Source organism: Polypterus senegalus, chromosome 10, assembly GCF_016835505.1.
Source record: "Polypterus senegalus isolate Bchr_013 chromosome 10, ASM1683550v1, whole genome shotgun sequence".
Classification (NCBI taxonomy): domain Eukaryota; kingdom Metazoa; phylum Chordata; class Cladistia; order Polypteriformes; family Polypteridae; genus Polypterus; species Polypterus senegalus.
The window spans coordinates 147,473,172-147,491,840 of NC_053163.1; positions in this window are offsets into that span (position 1 = coordinate 147,473,172).

The window sequence follows — 18,669 nt, forward strand, 5'->3', positions numbered from 1 at the left end:
CTTAACCGAGGGCAAAACAAAAATGAGGGCAGGGATTGGCAAACTGCACTAACCTCTCTTCTTCCTCTTCTGCAGATCACCACCATTTCCTGCATTTCCTTCCTAGCCACACCTCCTTCTGAGCTCACTTCCGGCTTGAACCCTCACAGACCCACCTCTTCTTCCCCTACAAATATAAAGGCCAAGCACCTCCCATTTCTAGCCGGTCCCAATTTGGACATTAACCCAGACACTACTCTGGAGCGATTCTTTTTACTTTCTCGTATACGAAGTACTGTATAGGGAAAGCATTGGAATCATCCAAAGATTCGATGTCGAGATTGTGATGAATCTCGACGTTTTAGACCTCTCTGACTTTCTCTTATATGAAATGTAGGAAAGGTATTGGAATCTTCCAAAAATTCCATTTCGAGATTTTGATGAATCTCGATGTTTTCGACTTCCCTGAGTCCGAATACACCATTTTTGGAATTCTGTCCATCTGTGTGTGTCTAAGCACAATAACTTGAGTTCACTTTCACTTAGGTCAACCAAATTTTACATACAAGTATTAAAGTACAAAATATAGATTTCTATCAACTTTTGGGCTTTTTCCGCTAACTTGAAGTGGTACTTTATCTTTTATTTATGCAGCTGCAGAGTTCGAATTATTCAACTTTACTTTTATAATAATTGTTCAATTTATTACTAATTTGATTTGTTGTTAATGGTTCTTTAATATACATAATACTTGTAGTGATGCTGACATCTGACATCAAAAGGGCAGACTGTCTCCTGCCACTGTCGCCAGTGCTGACCGATGTGAAGACAGGGCAGTGGAGCTCTGCTGCTGGACACTCAGGCTGGGCTTTTTTTCCCACGCATTGAAGCCAAGAATTCAGCAGAGGCAAAATATTTGGTTTGGAGGCCAGCGCCAAGTTCGAGTGCATCGTGGGGCAACCACAGCGCTCACTGCTCTGCCTCCGCCTGGTGTAGGAGAGTGGGCACTCTGAATTCAGGGAGCTCAAAGAGCCTCGGTCAGGCTCTGGACGCGCGTGCCAGTGACCTCAAAGGCAGCTGCAACATCGCCGATGAAACGAGAAACCTGTGTGCCAGCCGGGCCAGTGTGCTGTCTTTAGCATGCATTGTTATAATTATCTTATAGCACCTTTTTATGATTTATGTTCATTTGGCAACCTCGTGCTTACACAAAGAACACAAAAATGAGTACTGTGAGCAGCTTCTAGCAATTTGTATCTTTATGTTTATAATTACCGTCCACAGCGCCTTTACTTTAATTTACGTTTATTGGACAGCACTGTGTAGTCGGTAAGATGTGCTGCTGAGAATAATGGGATACGTCAAAAAAAGAAAAGCATAATGAAGACAGCGAGCATCTCCTTCTAAAAATCTATAGTTTTCATTATTATAGTAGCATTATTTGGCTGACACCGCTGTCCAAGGTGACTTACAACATTTTCTTTTGTTTATCCAATATGAGCACTGGCAGTAGAGTAGATAGATAGATAGATAGATAGATAGATAGATAGATAGATAGATAGATAGATATGAAAGGCACGATAGATAGATAGATAGATAGATAGATAGATAGATAGATAGATAGATAGATAGATATGAAAGGCATAGATAGATAGATAGATAGATAGATAGATAGATAGATAGATAGATAGATAGATAGATAGATAGATAGATAGATAGATAGATAGATAGATAGATAGATATGAAAAGCATGATAGATAGATAGATAGATAGATAGATAGATAGATAGATAGATATGAAAGGCACGATAGATAGATAGATAGATAGATAGATAGATAGATAGATAGATAGATAGATAGATAGATAGATAGATAGATAGATAGATCCATAGCTTATTTCCTGAAATACTTCTGCTGAATCCTTCATTAGCTAAACATCCTCAATGTTGGTGGGTCACACACAGGATGTGCAGTGTTGTTCATAATGTCACTCTCTCCTTCACTTTGGCTCCAGGGGGTTCAGAGTGCGTCTCATAGCTAAGGCTGCCCTTTTATTTAGCTTGTTGATTTGGTGGGCCTCTCTTGAAGTGATGTTGCCGCCCAGCCCAGCACACCACATCATATCAAATCTCACTGGCCATCACAAAGTTACATAAGATGTGAAGGATGTCACTACTATAAGGATGCAGTCTCCTAACGTAACAGGGCCTGCTCTGCCACTTCTTCTCCATCTTCCCAATCCAGCATGTCATTGATGTGGACCCCCAAGTCCTTGTAGTAATGCTGACATCTGACATTAAAAGGGCAGGCTGTCAGATGATTCTGTATTAATCATTCACATATGAAGCCTTTTACTCATAATTTAGATAGAGAGATAGATGGATTACTCTTTCTGCCTTTATTGATGGTGTCATAACTGTATATTTAACTGTATATTGTGCCTTTTCTTATACTTTATACTTCCTTGACATATTTGTTCAAAATTATGTGTGCAGCTGAGGATGATGGGAGGCATAAAAGAAGCAAAGAAGAGCCAATGTAGTGAACTTCTCCTCAAATGTGCATGAGGCACATAAAGTAGGTACAAGCCAGTGAAGACCTTAAGACCCTCAACCAGTATAAGGCGTGTGGTCCCCATCCCCGCCATCCCTGTATATCATCCCACCTTAAATGGCCATCAGGCACACCACTGGAGAATGCAGTCATAATTTCTGAGGAAGACTGGGGCTCCGTTTCTCTTATTGTATAACTTTTCATTTTCATACAAGGAACGCCCTGTGACAAACAGTTTGGGGGCTAGAACCTGTCTTGGCAGCACTGGGCACAGAGTAGGAAACAGGCCTGGGCAGGGCACTGGGGCAAATTAAGAAGGAGCAGTCAATCTTATGTGCATGTGGGTAGAATAGCCAGAGGAAAACTGACCTGGTCAGATAATAACTGGACATGAGGATGCTTGATCCATGAGACACTGCCCTCCATGCTGCCCACTTTACCACTGCAGGTCAAATCAGTGAGACTGAGAATGATGGGATGTGTACCGTAGAGAACACCAAGCCATGAAGAAAGAATCCAGAAAAGCACACATTTTCTGGAACTTTCTATAAAGTGCATTGTTTTTAGTGCTCACTCACACAGCACAAAAGTGAGGAGTCATTTGACAGACTAGGCAGACTTCTAGTTGTATAGCGCCTTTCCCCTTTACAAGAAGACTGAAACCGTTTTGTCTTTTGTCTGAAGAAAGATGTTTCAGTGGAAAAGTTAAAAAGAAAAATCTGTGCTTCCCTGAACGGGTCAGCACTTCTCAGTGACTTATGGCTGCACTCTGGCAGAAGTGGCACGTGGCCTGACGCCAGCCTATTTGTATACAAACCACCGAGATGTTACTGAAAAACGAATCATATCTTCACGTCTGTGTATACATATATATAGAACGGGAGAGGTTATGGCACCTCTCTGGACACAAATAGCAAGCGCGAGGTAGCAGCCCAGAATTCCCTCCCTTTCTAAATCTGTTCCCTCAAAGTGTGGGGTGAGGCATTTGGCACAGCCGGGCCTGCCAATGGTCACCTGAATTATACAGAGAGCAGCCTGACAGGCATTGACGACTTCTTTTTTTTTTTTTTTTTTAATTTTATTTCTGTTCTACGGCTATATATATTTATATAAACCATAGTTGTTTCTTTTTTTTTCGTTCCCTGACCATGTAATCAAGTGTTGGCCTTCCCATGTAAAGTGGCACCCAAATGTAAAAGTGACTTTGAAATCTGGCCGCGTCCCGAAAGAAATGACACCCACGTTAAGTACACAGTGGACGAGCTGAGAAGTGAAGTCTTGGCCGGCTCGTGCCCTTCTTTCTTTATTCGTTCTAGGAATTTGAGTGTTGTGGTGGTCTTCAGTTGACATGTGAGGGTCACTGGTCGGTGCTCAGGGGTGCAGCCTCCATTTAAGTGGGACTAGTTTGTCACTTCACCCTGCATTTCTGACTTGCTATGAGATTTGTTTCTGAGCGTAATAGCAAACTCACCAAATTGGATGGGCAATGGGGGTAGGTGGGTTGAGCCCCCCTGATCAAACTGCTAGGTGCATCAACTGCTTTGTCTGCCCACCTTTTTTAAAAGATGGGTGTCTCTCTGTGTGTTTCTGTGCATGTGTTTCCATCTGCTGTGACAAATGCAATATGCCAGGGGTGGGCAGTGTTGGTCCTGGAGGGCCGCAGTGGCTGCAGGTTTTTGTTCCACTCCAGTTTTCTTAATGAGATGTCATTTATTGCTAATGAAGCTCTTGTTGCTCAAGTGACATTTTTCTGCTTCATTATAGTGGTCTCGCTTGTTCAGATTCCCCACCCTTAATTGCTTATTTCACTCTTAAACAGCTGCATTCACTGTTTTAATGGCTTCTTATTAGCAATACATTACAAATGACAAAGCAAACAACTGGTTTCCATTTACATCTGTGTGGATTCATCACGCACTATTTGGTTTAATAAAACACTTCAGCATAAAATATAAAACATTGAAAATGATCTCTTTAAATCATAAATGAATGCAGCTGTGTAAGACTGAAATAAGCAATTAAGGGTGGGGAACCTTAACAAGCGAGACCACTAAAACGAAGCAGAAAAATGTTACTTGAGCAATAATAGCAATCATTGACTTCTCATAAAGAAAACTGGGGTGGAACAAAAACCTGCGGCCCTCCAGGATCAACTTTGCCTACCTCTGCTATATGCCATCTGGGAAGAGATTCCTAAAAGCAGTGCTAATGTTTGTGATTCGCCATCTGTTGGAATGCAAAACGCAATGTACTTTGTTACTACATGCATTACAAATTGGAAGCAAAGGTCTGTGATATGGTTTGTAGTTGGAAATTCACAAAGGGAGAAAATGAGTCCGGTATTTTAAAAAAGTTTTTAATTTCTAAGCTTTAATTTCCTGTCAGGTGTCATCATCAGAGGAAAATGATTAGACATACAGGAATCCAAGGCAATATATAGAGCAAATAAGCAGGGGAAGATAGGTGGATGTGGGGTATGGGGGGATTGATGAGGTGGAGTTTGGAGCGTGTTGGTCATAAAGTCTTACTTATTAAAAATAATAATAATAATAATAATAATAATAATAATAATAATAATAATAATAATAATAATAATAATAATAATAATAATTCTTGGCATTTATATAGTGCTTTTATTTGCAAGTTCTTCTTTTCAAGCCTGCATATGGTGGCTTCATGTCCAAATGTCTGTTAATGGTATTGGAAAGCCACGATTCAGCCAGATCTCTGGCACTTTTAGGATTAGCCTTGAATTTACTTGTGCTTGTGCCATTTAAACGTGTGTCCGGTTGAACTTCTATGTGTGGGTCCTTCCTTCTGACAGCACGCGTGGGGCGAGTGTTTCTGATGTTTGTCCCCCATGTACCGCTGTCCATGAGTCACCACATTCTGTGTCGCTGCTGCCTCACAAATGACACTGTAATGGAGGGACGCATTACAGCACAAACATTAGCACTGAATATGCTGAGATCTGCGTTGATTACTTATATTTCAACCCATCTTTGATGAGTAGCACAGCTAGTCCACCTTAATAAAAGGACACGTGTCGGCCATCTTACAGCAAATGATGTGATTTTTGTAAGGCATAGCAATGGCGACTTGCTGAGCCGGGCCTTCTGGGGCCATGTAAAGACCCTAGTAATGGTACACTAGGGTTGCCAGATATTCCTTATATACGGGACATGTCCCATATTTGATCATTTTGTCCCCTGTCCCGTACTGACCTTTCAGGGACACTCAAATGTCCCGTATTTTTATTTCGTAATAAAAGTAAATTGTTACTACCTTCTTACGGTACTTAACTGTAACTTTATAAGTAACTATATTTTCTTTTCTCGGATTCTCTTGATGAAAACAACCCAAATGTAAAGAGGAAACGAGTGTTTGCTGCCTGTTTGAAACTTGTTCAGTTGTTGTGGTTGGCTGAGGATGGCGACTCTCTTACTGTTTGGCTCTCCAGCTGCGCTGCTGTGCAGTTCTGGATCAGCATTGCAACATACAGCGACTGTCAACAAAGTGTGTTCTTACTACTTGGCATGGCCCACTTCTCTTCTAACTGCCTGTATTAAATAATAATAATAATAATAATAATATTTCTCTGTTGTATGCATTAAAGAAATATTTTCAAATGATTTCACTTTTACGGAATTTTTTTTTAGCTTGTATTAAATAACTAGCAAAAAACCCGCGCTTTGCAGCGGAGAAGTAGTGTGTTAAAGAAGTAATGAAAAAGAAAAGGAAACATTTTGAAAATAACGAAACATGATTGTCAATGTAATTGCTTTGTCACTGTTATGAGTGTTGCTGGCATATATATATATATATATATATATATATATATATATACACATGCACACATATAAACATATATATATACATATACATACATATCTACATATATACATATACACATATATATATATACACACATATACTGTATATATACTGCTCAAAAGAATTAAAGGAACACTTTTTAATCAGATTATAGCATAAAGTCAATGAAGTCAATGATATTAATCTGGTCAGTTAAGTAGCAGAGGGGGTTGTTAATCCGTTTCAGCTGCTGTGGTGTTAATGAAATTAACAACAGATGCACTAGAGGGGCAACAATGAGATGACCCCCAAAACAGGAATGGTTTAACAGGTGGAGGCCACTGACATTTTTCCCTCCTCATCTTTTCTGACTGTTTCTTCACTAGTTTTGCATTTGGCTACAGTCAGCGTCACTACTGGTAGCATGAGGCCATACCTGGACCCTACAGAGGTTGCACAGGTAGTCCAACTTCTCCAGGATGGCACATCAATACGTGTCATTGCCAGAAGGTTTGCTGTGTCTCCCTGCACAGTCTCAAGGGCATGGAGGAGATTCTAGGAGACAAGCAGTTACTCTAGGAGAGCTGGAGAGGGCCATAGAAGGTCCATAACCCATCAGCAGGACCAGTATCTGCTCCTTTGGGCAAGGAGGAACAGGATGAGCACTGCCAGAGCCCTACAAAATGACCTCCAGCAGGCCACTGGTGTGAATGTCTCTGACCAAACAACCAGAAAGACTTCATGAGGGTGACCCAAGGGCCCCATGTCCTCTAATGGGCCCTGAGCTCACTGCCAGGCATCATGCAGCTCGATTGGCATTCGCCATAGAATACCAGAATTGGCAGATGCACCACTGGTGCCCTGTGCTTTTTATAGATGAGAGCAGGTTCATCCTGAGCACGTGACAGAAGTGAAAGGGTCTGGAGAAGCCATGGAGAACATTATGCTGCCTGTAACATCATTCAGCATGAGCAGTTTGGTGGTGGGTTAATGATTGTCTGGGGAGGCATATCCATGGAGGGTCACACAGACCGCTACAGGCTTGACAAAGGCACCTTGGCTGCCATTAGGTATCAGGATGAAATCCTTGGACCCATTGTCAGACCCTATGCTGGTACAGTGGCTCCTGGTGCACGACAATTCCTGGCCTCATGTGGTGAGAGTATGCAGGCAGTTCCTGGAGGATGAAGGAATTGATACCATTGACTGGCCACCACACTTTCCTGACCTAAATCCAATAGAACACCTCTGGGACATTATGTTTTGGTCCATCCAATGCCACCAGGTTGCACCTCAGACTGTCCAGGAGCTCAGTTATGCCCTGGTCCAGATCTGGGAGGAGATCCCCCACAACACCATCTGTCATCTCATTAGAAGCATGCACCGATGTTGTCAGGCATGTATACAAGAACACAGGGGCCACACAAAGTGCTGCGTACAATTTTGAGTTGCTGCAATTAAATTTTGGCAAAATGGACTAGCCTGCCACATAATTTTTTCATTCTGATTTTTGGGGCGTCTTTGAATTCAGGGCTCTGTAGGTTGATCATTTTTATTTCCATCAAACGATGTGGCATCCTTTCGTTCCTAACACATTACCCAGTCTATATCAGTATAGATATCCAGGAGGATTTCTTTTTCCCATTGAGATCTGATGTGTTTTCAAAGTGTTCCTTTAATTTTTTTGACCAGTTTATATATACACACATACATATACACACATTTATATAATATATATATCTCCTTTGGGGTGCGAGCAGCTGTTGCTGGGGGTGCCAGAATCCATCGAGGAAGAAAAATGAAAAACATTATTTGTACAAAATCTTAATTTATCTATCCATTCCTAAATAATTAAATGGGCAGGCTATTTCATATCAGTGCAATACGCTGCTTGTTAAAATGGATGACTTCCGCTCTTACGTGCACTTAGTGCTGTGTGGGTATTATGAACTATCGTATCTGTTCAAGTTCTATTTAAATTTTAAATATAAGTAATTTTTATTTAGTCGACAGAAATATCTTTGGTAGGAATGTAAGTTAAATTTAGTCATCATTGCATAAATTTTTTTTCACCATAGAAATTTTAAGACTAAATTCAACTGACATTCCTACTAAAGATATTTCTGTCGACTAAATAGAACCTAATTATATCCAAATAGAACTTGAAAAGATATATTTTATCGAAACTAATCACGCATTTTAGATCGACTTGACCTGCACTACATCGAGCCCGCGTGCTATTGTGCTCTCGCCAGACTGCCTTAATAAGTCACCATCGCTTCACTCTTACTTTTTTACCGTTCATTTAATCATGGGCCTCTCTACAGTTTCGTTTATTTTCGGGTTGTAATGTTCATCAAATTTACGTATCATCTGGTCCAGTGGCGGACCGTGCATTTCACGCCTAGGCCTTCAGCAGTGCTCCGTCTGAATCAACCCGCCCCTCAAAAACTAATTTATGGTTATAAAAACCATTTTAATATGCAGAAATACAGTATAAAGAGCCGCTGCATCGCAGATAGATAACTCCTGTAGCCACAATAAATGCCTTTATTGAATAGACAAACCAGGGGTGAACAAGTTCCTTTCGACTGCAGCTACAGCCGCGACACTCATAAAAAACATCAATAATAACTCATAAACTTGCAATATTATTTAGGAAAATAGCAACATTTTACTCACCAAAAATTGTTTGTTTATTTGTAAACAAAATCCATCGTCCTCTCTTTCCTCAAAAACAGTTCAATTACTCTGTTGTACAGATTATCCGTGCGCTTCAGTTCCATCAAAAAGTCCCTTTCTATCGCCATCGAAGCTAATGCTGAAAGTCGAACCTGCCGTGTCGTATTTCTGGCATAAGTTTTCATTCGCTTTAGGGCTGAAAATGCCCACTCGACAGAAGCAGTGTACACGGGAATGCTCACCGCCAAATATAGCAATGTGAACAGCTGCCCCATGCTCTCATTCAGATTTTTCTGATGAAGGAAGTCAAGGAGATCAGTGGGAGATTTTCCTGCAAAATCATCCATGGCATACATTACAGTCAGTTCTGTTTTTAGCCGAGACAGCTCAAAAAGTGCTCCGTGGCTCTGTGTTAAACTGGAGAAGGCAGCATGCGGGAAATTTTTCTTGTATTCCCTAAACTTCTGGGGCTCGAGGAGTGTGACAAACATCAGTTTTTTGTTGTTTTGAAATCTGGTCTGTGTCTGGCAAATAATATTGTCCAGAATCCTGCCATGGAGTTGTCGGTAGTGCGCGCGAGGATCTTGCACTCGGAGCGCCTGCGGTGCGTTCAGTGACCTTGTAGAGTTCCTCATATCGGCTTCTATCCAATCAATGGGTCTGAATACGGTGACGTTGCCGTACGCCTGCTAGAGAGCCCTACTGACACAAACTCAAAATCTGATTGGTTGAAGCAACAGTTTAATCAACATTTACTTTGTGCTAGAGTGCCTGCAGAACAGATTGTGAAGGCTTCTCTGCCTGGCAACAAATGATGGCTGAAATGCAGCACAACCATCAGAAAAGCTATGAAAGGAAGCGGACAGACTATTTGGAATTATTTAATAAGCATTCATGGACAAAATATAATTAACATCAGTTTGTGATTCAGATATTTTTTTAGGCCAGCAGAGAAGGCATGACTTCGCCAAGTCTTTAGCATCGAGGCTTTATACCCTGCGTCTTCTCATTAAACTTGTATCTCGCAAATATCTTGTGCGATCTTGCGATGTCCACGGCTTTATTTAATTTTAGCTCAGATCCGGCACTTAAAAGTTTCTGTCCCACTTTCGCTGAGGGAGGGTTTCCACAGTAGCTGCACTTATGAATATGCTAAGCACAATTCTTCACCCACAAATATTTACCTTATATGGGCAGGCACTCAATTACGTGGGCGGCGTGATGATGTGAGACGCAACTCCGCCTCACACTGCGACCGAGCTGCAGGCTATTACAGTATATGGACGAAAGTAGGTTCCAGTTATGACCATTACGCGTAGAATTTCGAAATGAAACCTGCCCAAGTTTTGTAAGTAAGCTGTAAGGAATGAGCCTGCCAAATTTCAGCCTTCTACCTACACGGGAAGTTGGAGAATTAGTGATAAGTGAGTGAGTGAGTCAGTGAGGGCTTTGCCTTTTATTAGTATAGATTTTCAAATGATTTTACTTTTGTTTTCCTCATAACTCATTAAAATCCTTGCTTTATGTTTTTAACTTATGTCTCTACTTTTATATAATATGTTGGTCTGGGTGTGTAGGGGGCATGTACAGTGATCCCCCGCTGTATCGCGGTTCAGCTATCGCGCCCCTGATATATCGCGGAAAAAATCAACAAGTACATCCTACCTGTAGTGTACTTTGCAGTCAATTCATAACAAAGCATTCAGTTTTCAGCAGTCACTACGGTAGACAAAGAGTTTCGTGTTACAGTACCCAGATGATTTCTTACAAGGCCTGTCATTGGCTGAAAGAGGAGATTCAACCAATCAGTGTGGGATTTTCATTCTCTTGGGCTCTGATTGGCTACTGCTAACATGGTGAAATCTTGAAAGAACAGTGAGCATGGGTCCCCGACGCATCTCAGTTCTCTGAGTATCACATACCTTGCTTGTGGTTCGATTGTTGTGAGGCAATTTTTTGTGAACTTTTCGTTTTGTTTTAAACCCTATGATGGTTCCCAAGCATCCTACATGTTCTAAGAAGGCAAGTAAAATTGTTATGGATAGATAGATAGATAGATAGATAGATAGATAGATAGATAGATAGATAGATAGATAGATAGATAGATAGATAGATAGATAGATAGATAGATAGATAGATACTTTATTAATCCCAAGGGGAAATTCACATAATCCAGCAGCAGTATACTGATACAAAGAAACAATATTAAATTAAATAGTAATTAAAAATGAAAAGAATTAAAATAAAATTAATGTTAGCATTTACTCCCGGTGGAATTGAAGAGTCGCATAGTGTGGGGAGGAACGATCTCCTCAGTCTGTCAGTGGAGCAGGACAGTGACAAAAGTCTGTCACTGAAGCTACTCCTCTGCCTGGAGATGACACTGTTAAGTGGATGCAGTGGATTCTTCATGATTGACAGGAGTTTGCTTAGTGCCCGTCGCTCTGCCACAGATGTTAAACTGTCCAACTTTAATCCTACAATGGAGCCTGCCTTCTTAACAAGTTTGTCCAGGCGTGAGGCGTCTTTCATCTTTATGCTGCCACCCCAGCACACCACGCGTAGAAGAGGGCACTCGCCACAACCGTCTGGTAGAACATCTGCAGCATCTTACTGCAGATGTTGAAGGATGCCAACCTTCTCAGAAAGTATAGTCTGCTCTGACCTTTCTTACATAGAGCATCAGTATTGGCAGTCCAGTCCAATTTGTCATCCAGCTGCACTCCCAGATATTTATAGGTCTGCACCCTCTGCACACAGTCACCTCTGATGATCACAGGGTCCATGAGGGGCCTGGGCCTCCTAAAATCCACCACCAGCTCCTTGGTCTTGCTGGTGTTAAGGTGTAAGTGGTTTGAGTCGCACCATTTAACAAAGTCTTTGATTAACTTTCTGTACTCCTCCTCCTGCCCACTCCTGATGCAGCCCACAATAGCAGTGTCATCAGCGAACTTTTGCACGTGGCAGGACTCCGAGTCATATTGGAAGTCTGATGTATATAGATTGAACAGGAGAGAAAGTACAGTCCCCTGCGGCGCCCCTGTATTGCTGCACACAATGTCAGACCTGCAGTTCCCAAGACGCACATATTGAGGTCTGTCTGTAAGATAGTCCACAATCCATGCCACAAGGTGTGAGTCTACTCCCATCTCAGTCAGCTTATCCCTAAGGAGCAGAGGTTGGATGGTGTTGAAGGCGCTAGAGAAGTCCAAAACATAATTCTTACAGCACCACTGCCTCTGTCCAAGTTGGAGAGGGATCGGTGAAGCATATAGATGATGGCATCCTCGCTCCCACCTTCTCCTGGTATGTGAACTGCAGAGGGTCGAGGGCGTGATGGACCTGTGGCCTCAGGTGGTGAAGCAGCAGCCGCTCCATGGTCTTCATCAGATGTGACGTCAGAGCAACAGGCCGGAAGTCATTCAGCTCACTAGGACGTGATACCTTTGGGACAGGGGTGATACAAGATGTTTTCCAAAGCCTTGGGACTCTCCCTGTTCCAGGCTCAGGTTGAAGATGCGCTGTAGAGGACTCCCCAGTTCCAACGCACAGGCCTTCAGCAATCGTGGCGATACACCATCTGGACCCGCTGCTTTGCTGGCACAAAGTCTTTTCAGCTCTCTGCTCACCTGGGCTGCTGTAATTGTGGGTGGGGATGTCTCACCTATGCTGGTATCAGCAGAAGGATGGTTGGAGGATGCAGTACTCCGAGGTGAGAGTGGGTTACTGTGATCAAACCTATTAAAGAAGTTGTTCATTTGGTTTGCTCTCTCCACGTCTGTCTCGATGGCGGCACCCGCTTCGAGCTGCAGCCAGTGATAATCTTCATCCCATCCCACACTTCCTTCATACTGTTGTTCTGCAACTTCTGCTCCAGCTTTCTCCTGTACTGCTCTTTCGCCGCCCTGAGCTGGACCCGGAGTTCCTTCTGCACGCACTTCAGCTCATGCTTATCACCACCTTTAAAAGCCCTTTTCTTCTGGTTCAAAAGGCCCTTGATGTCACTTGTAATCCAAATCCAAACAATGTAGACATTGTTCGCCATTACGGCTTGAATGAATCGACGGTACGCTACATTATTATTATTATATTATTATGTTATTATATCCTTAGCCCAACATCCACATATCATATGTGTTTACAAAAGTGTGTTTTAATAAGTTTACGTGTGTTTAAAGTGTGTGGGAGCAGTATTTTAAGGCTTAAACTATAAAAAAAAATGTATTTATATGGTCTTTCTATATCACGGATTTTCATCAACCGCTGATGGGTCTGGAACGTAACTGCCGCGTAACTGTATACATTTATATATATAGTAATATAGAGAGAGATTTTAAGAGTGTCCCGTATTTCTAATTTTCTAATCTGACAACCCTCTGGTACACCACATTCACAAATTGTCAATGCGTATTACATACTGGCACATCAAACTTGAAAAATAATGATAAAAACATTTGGTTTACTTGTAATTAAATTATTAATAATAGAAATAAAACAGTTATATTAACATTCCTTAATGTGTAAAGCCTCCGAAAAAGCCACATTAGAACAGTAAAAGAAGCGAGCAAAATGTCAAAGTTCTACCATTTCTGAGATTTCAGGTGTTTCATGGTAAGGTACTCATGAGCGTGGATCGCTCATTCAGACTCATCTGTGGTATGTACTACCACCCCAGGTTGAGAGGGGGCCATTGGTCCTAATTATGTCCTTTTCAGTTCCCTCCACCCAGTAAGGGCATTTGACTCCGCCCCTTCCAGTGAAGCTCCAGTCTGTGTTTCCTCAATGGATTTGGCTCATGTGAAATCCACCACCGTTAGAACTGAAGCAGTGCTCCATCTCAAGTCGTTGGTCGGTTCTCCTCCCAATATGACGAGTATGCGGACACACATATAACCACCGTTTCAATCGTTGTTCTTGGGATTGACTGTTCGGTAACTGCATGATTTTTAAGTAGAAACTCACCCTGAGTCTTCTGGTGTGGCTGCCATGGAGGAGGAATGAGAAACGTGGCTGTGCAGGATGGCTGATCCTGTTCACCATTCTAAGACAGCGAGTGGTGTGTATGTCCTAAACAGAAGGCAGTTAGATGCCATATCATATTCTGTGCTGCCTTTACCACCCCCTGCAGGCCTGAGCAGGTGCTGCACCAGGAGCTGATGACATAGTGAGGATGGGCTCCACTGTGCAACTGTAGACGTTCCCTGAGCTGTGCTCAGACTTCTGAGGAAGTAGAAGCTCTGGTGAGCCTTCTTGATAATGAAAACATGGAGCATGTAGGCACTTGCATTGATTGAACAGTAAAAAATCTCAACGATATAAATAAGAATTCACATCATAGAAGCAATGGGGAAAAAAAAAACTCAAATGACAATGCATGTGAACTGGGTGTCACCATCTTATATAGGGAAGAAGGTTTTGATGTCACACTTTAATGTCATGTCACGTGACCAGCGATGGCCAGAATAATGGCAAATAAGATGGCAGCACTTGTAACGGACTTCACACAATGACGTCTCTAGCAAACAAAACGGAATCTTGAAAATTGGTGATGCCACAATGCTAAGCATGCGTTTTTATACCCAGGGAATCTACAGTGGCCGAAAAGGGCCACCATAGGAATCTAATTGTTCTTGTTTTTAAAACATAATAATTGCATCATCTTCCCATGTCACCATTCTGGATTGGCCACAGGCTCTGCTACTTTGTAGTAAGAGTGTCAGCTGTCACCTAGGCAACTCTCCCAGAATTCCTCAGGCCTATGCGGCACGTGTCATCATCACCGCCACGTATAAGCCCTGCCTTGTACGATTCTAATTTATCCGTTGTCACACACGTGCGCTTAGGAGGCAGCCGACAAGCTCAGAGGTGAGTGAAAGTTCATGAGACCAAAGGGATTATTTTGGGTATTAACGCCTCTGTCCTTTTTCAGTTGAGAATACAAGAAGAAAAATAATAAACCAACGCACTCACCAGGTATTGTGGATTCCCAAAATGGCTCCTCTTTCGATATATCATCTCTGCTTTCGGCTCCTGCAGACGACGTCACTTCCCAGGTTCCCTCTGATGACATCCCTTCTGAACCCATCTGATGAGTCACTTCCGGTTGCATCCCGGTGACATCACTTACGCTGACCTCTTGATGATGTCATTTCTGGTCCCACAGGTATGATGTAATTTCCACCAATACTTCCTTCCAGTTGCCATTTTGTAAATTGTATTGTATCGTCAACTGTTGATCACCATTTTTTCGAAACTTTACAAAGAATATTGCTGGATATTATACGGGGACAATTCCCCAACTCTTATCCTTGTCTCTGGGACTAATTATTCCTACACCGTGTTTTGGATTAAAAAACTTTTACGTGCAATTATCTGTGTCTTTTTGATTTTGGAATTCGAAATTTCTTTTCGTTTGACCATTTCTGATTTACGTTTCTGGCTTGGCGAAACATCGGTTTGTCTTTTGGGTATTGACCCCTGCTCGTAATTTATGACCATGTTTCGTATTCTGCTCTTGTAATTAAAATCTTCTTCACTGTCTGTTGTTGACGTTTTGTAGTTGGTCATGTGACCTTGTGATGATGTCACAGGATGTGATGTATAAATAGGGCGACCTCAGCAGTAGTCCGCATGGAGTGGTGGACACTCCAACCTTTTTGAATCTTCTCCAAGTAAGATTTTTGTTGAATTCCGTTATCCGTGATTTGTCTCGTCCTTTTGATTTTTGTTCACTCGTATCAATCTCTCAACTCCTCGCAACCATCCTCGCGTACCCTGTGCGTCCATAACACATGAAGGGCAGGATGGCAATCAACGCCACCCTGAGCAGCAAAACAACCAAAGGCTAAAAGGGGACATGTAGGGGGTACCAGGCTGTTAATTACAAGACACACAGCTAATTTTAGGGTGCCACACGAAATCTCACCCTGCAGCGAATCAAACTCAAGCCCAACAGAAATGGAAGCAAAGCGATTTCTTAACGCCTCTGCTGCAGAGACAATCGTTTCCAGGCCAGTCCATTTTTTTTTTGTACCAGCGTTTAATTACTGATTAACACACGTAAAGAGCGGCGCCCCTCTCATTACACAGAGGAAACGTGAAGTTAAGAAATGTGTGCCCTCCCCCACGGCGCTCTCTCTCCTAAATTACCGGTTCCTTGTTTTGCTACCGTCAGGAAAAAGTTGATAATTTTATAAGCAGTAAGAGGTGATTATGAGATTAGACACAAATCGGGGCCTGAAGGATTAACTCTGCCTGAGTCGTTTTGTTTGCAGAGGGATGGCAGTAATTAATGGGAACGTCAAATGCAGAGAAACACGCACCTCCAAAACGACTGTCTGCTATTTTCAGAACAACCTTTGGGTCACCCGCAAATCTCCATTATCATCGTAGATTTGAAATGTGAAGCCACCTGAATGAAAGCAAAATTATGAAAAGATCTGGGATTATGTGGAGACCAGGAATTTAAAAAATGTGAAAACATAAAGTCCAAATCAAGCCATTGATCCGTTATGAAACCAACTTAATCTACAACAGGGTCCTGAGGGTCCACACCTGGATGGGGAGTGAGGGTGGTGTCGGGGTATAATGGAGCTAAGGGACTGTTTGAGGCCTTGAAAAGACTGGGGAATGGCACCAGGGAGGCCAACAGAGCAAAGACTCTCACACCCATCCAATATGGACTCACCATACACGGAAAGAGTAGTAACCGGTGGAAATAACACAATCATGGGGGGAGAACATGCAACCTCCACACAGAACTAATGGTACTGAACCGGTTAAAAAGTGTAAAATCAACCTTTTGGGCTCCATTGGTTTGGGTGGTCCGTCTAGAGATGTGTATTCAGCATCTTCAGCAAGCATAGATAGATAGATAGATAGATGTGAAAGGCACTATATACGTAATTGCTAGATAGATAGATATGAAAGGCACGATAGATAGATAGATAGATAGATAGATAGATAGATAGATAGATAGATAGATAGATAGATAGATAGATGTGAAAGTTACTATATAATAAATTTATAGATAGATAGATAGATAGATAGATAGATAGATAGATAGATAGATAAATGTGAAAGGCACTATATAATTGATAGATAGATATGAAAGGCATAGATGAAATGCACTATATAATAGATAGATAGATAGATAGATAGATAGATAGATAGATAGATAGGATAGATAGATAGATAGATGTGAAAGGCACTATATAATAGATAGATAGATGTGAAAGGCACTATATAATAAATAGATAGATAGATAGATGTGAAAGGCACTATATAATAAGATAGATAGATAGATAGATAGATAGATAGATAGATAGATAGATGTGAAATGCACTATATAATAGTTGATGTAAAGTTGGAATTTTAAAAGAACCTTAAAAGAACATTTTAGAGATTCCACCAATAAAGGGTGCCTATGTGTGTTGTGTGAAGCACCTTGAATGATGCTATATAAATGAAAAGTTGATTAATTGATGGATTGATTGATCAATTGAATTGAAATAATGATGCCTTGGAAAATCAGTCTATTTCCTAAAAACTGTTTGAAAGGGCAAACTCATTGCGACCATCTTAATGATCAAACATGTGTGTGGGACGCCCAGAAAGCACAATCTCGCCATAGTGGTCTAAGCAGTAGTATTCCTAGTAGTAGACCTGGTGGTGGTGGTGGTGTATAGTGGTACACTGGCTAGCGCTGTTTGTTCAGGTGATCCAGTGTTCAGTGTTGCAGGATGAACTTCCTCCCAGTCATCATCGGCTGCATGTCCACACTACTGAGACCGGCTTTAAATGAATGACCCCGTAATGGTAAAAGTCTGAGTGGGTTCAGATTAAAGATAGAAGAGTTGTTGAATGCAGATTTAAATCAGGGCCTCCCTGGGGTTCAAGGCCCTTCCTCCTCAGTGGGACACACAGCTGTCACGTAAGGACACAAGGACAACAACTTGATAATCAATGAATGAATGAGTGACTGTCTGCTCTTTGATGTGCTGGTATCGCACTCAGGAGCTCGCCGTCTCACCTTCACCTTCTCCTTTACTGTGTTAAAGAAAGAAAGAAACAAACACCAACTCCTCTTGGAGCCCAAAGGACCATTTTGAACTGTACGGCAATGAAGAAAAAAATGTAAATATGTATTTGTGAGTTAAAACTGTGTCAGACACAAAGTGCTTCTTTTCTGTTTGGTCTCACTCAAGCGCCTTATTAAACCCCAGAGATTGCGGCCCTCTTTCATCTATGAACCATAAATGCCTGAAACGACTGGCAACCACATCAGAGGAGACCCCCCCCAACTCAGTCCTAATTAACCCATTGCTTACCCACAGGCTCCTAGTAGCCCATTTCTGAAGTGGAGTGTCCTGATAAAGGAGTATAATTTTATATGTGAATGCGGTTTATGCAAATACATACCACAGACTTGCCCACTGGATATCGTTTTACGTTTGTGAACTTCTGCAAGTTAGATATGAAGTCCTCTTTGATATTTAGACACACCTTATCGGCGGGAAGATGTCACAGTCAAGGAGGCACAAGGAGTGTGCATTTGTGTGTGTGTGTGCGTGTGTCTGTGTGTGTTGGTGTGTGTGTGTATATGTATGTGTGTGTGTGTGTTTGTGTGTGTTGATGTGTGTGT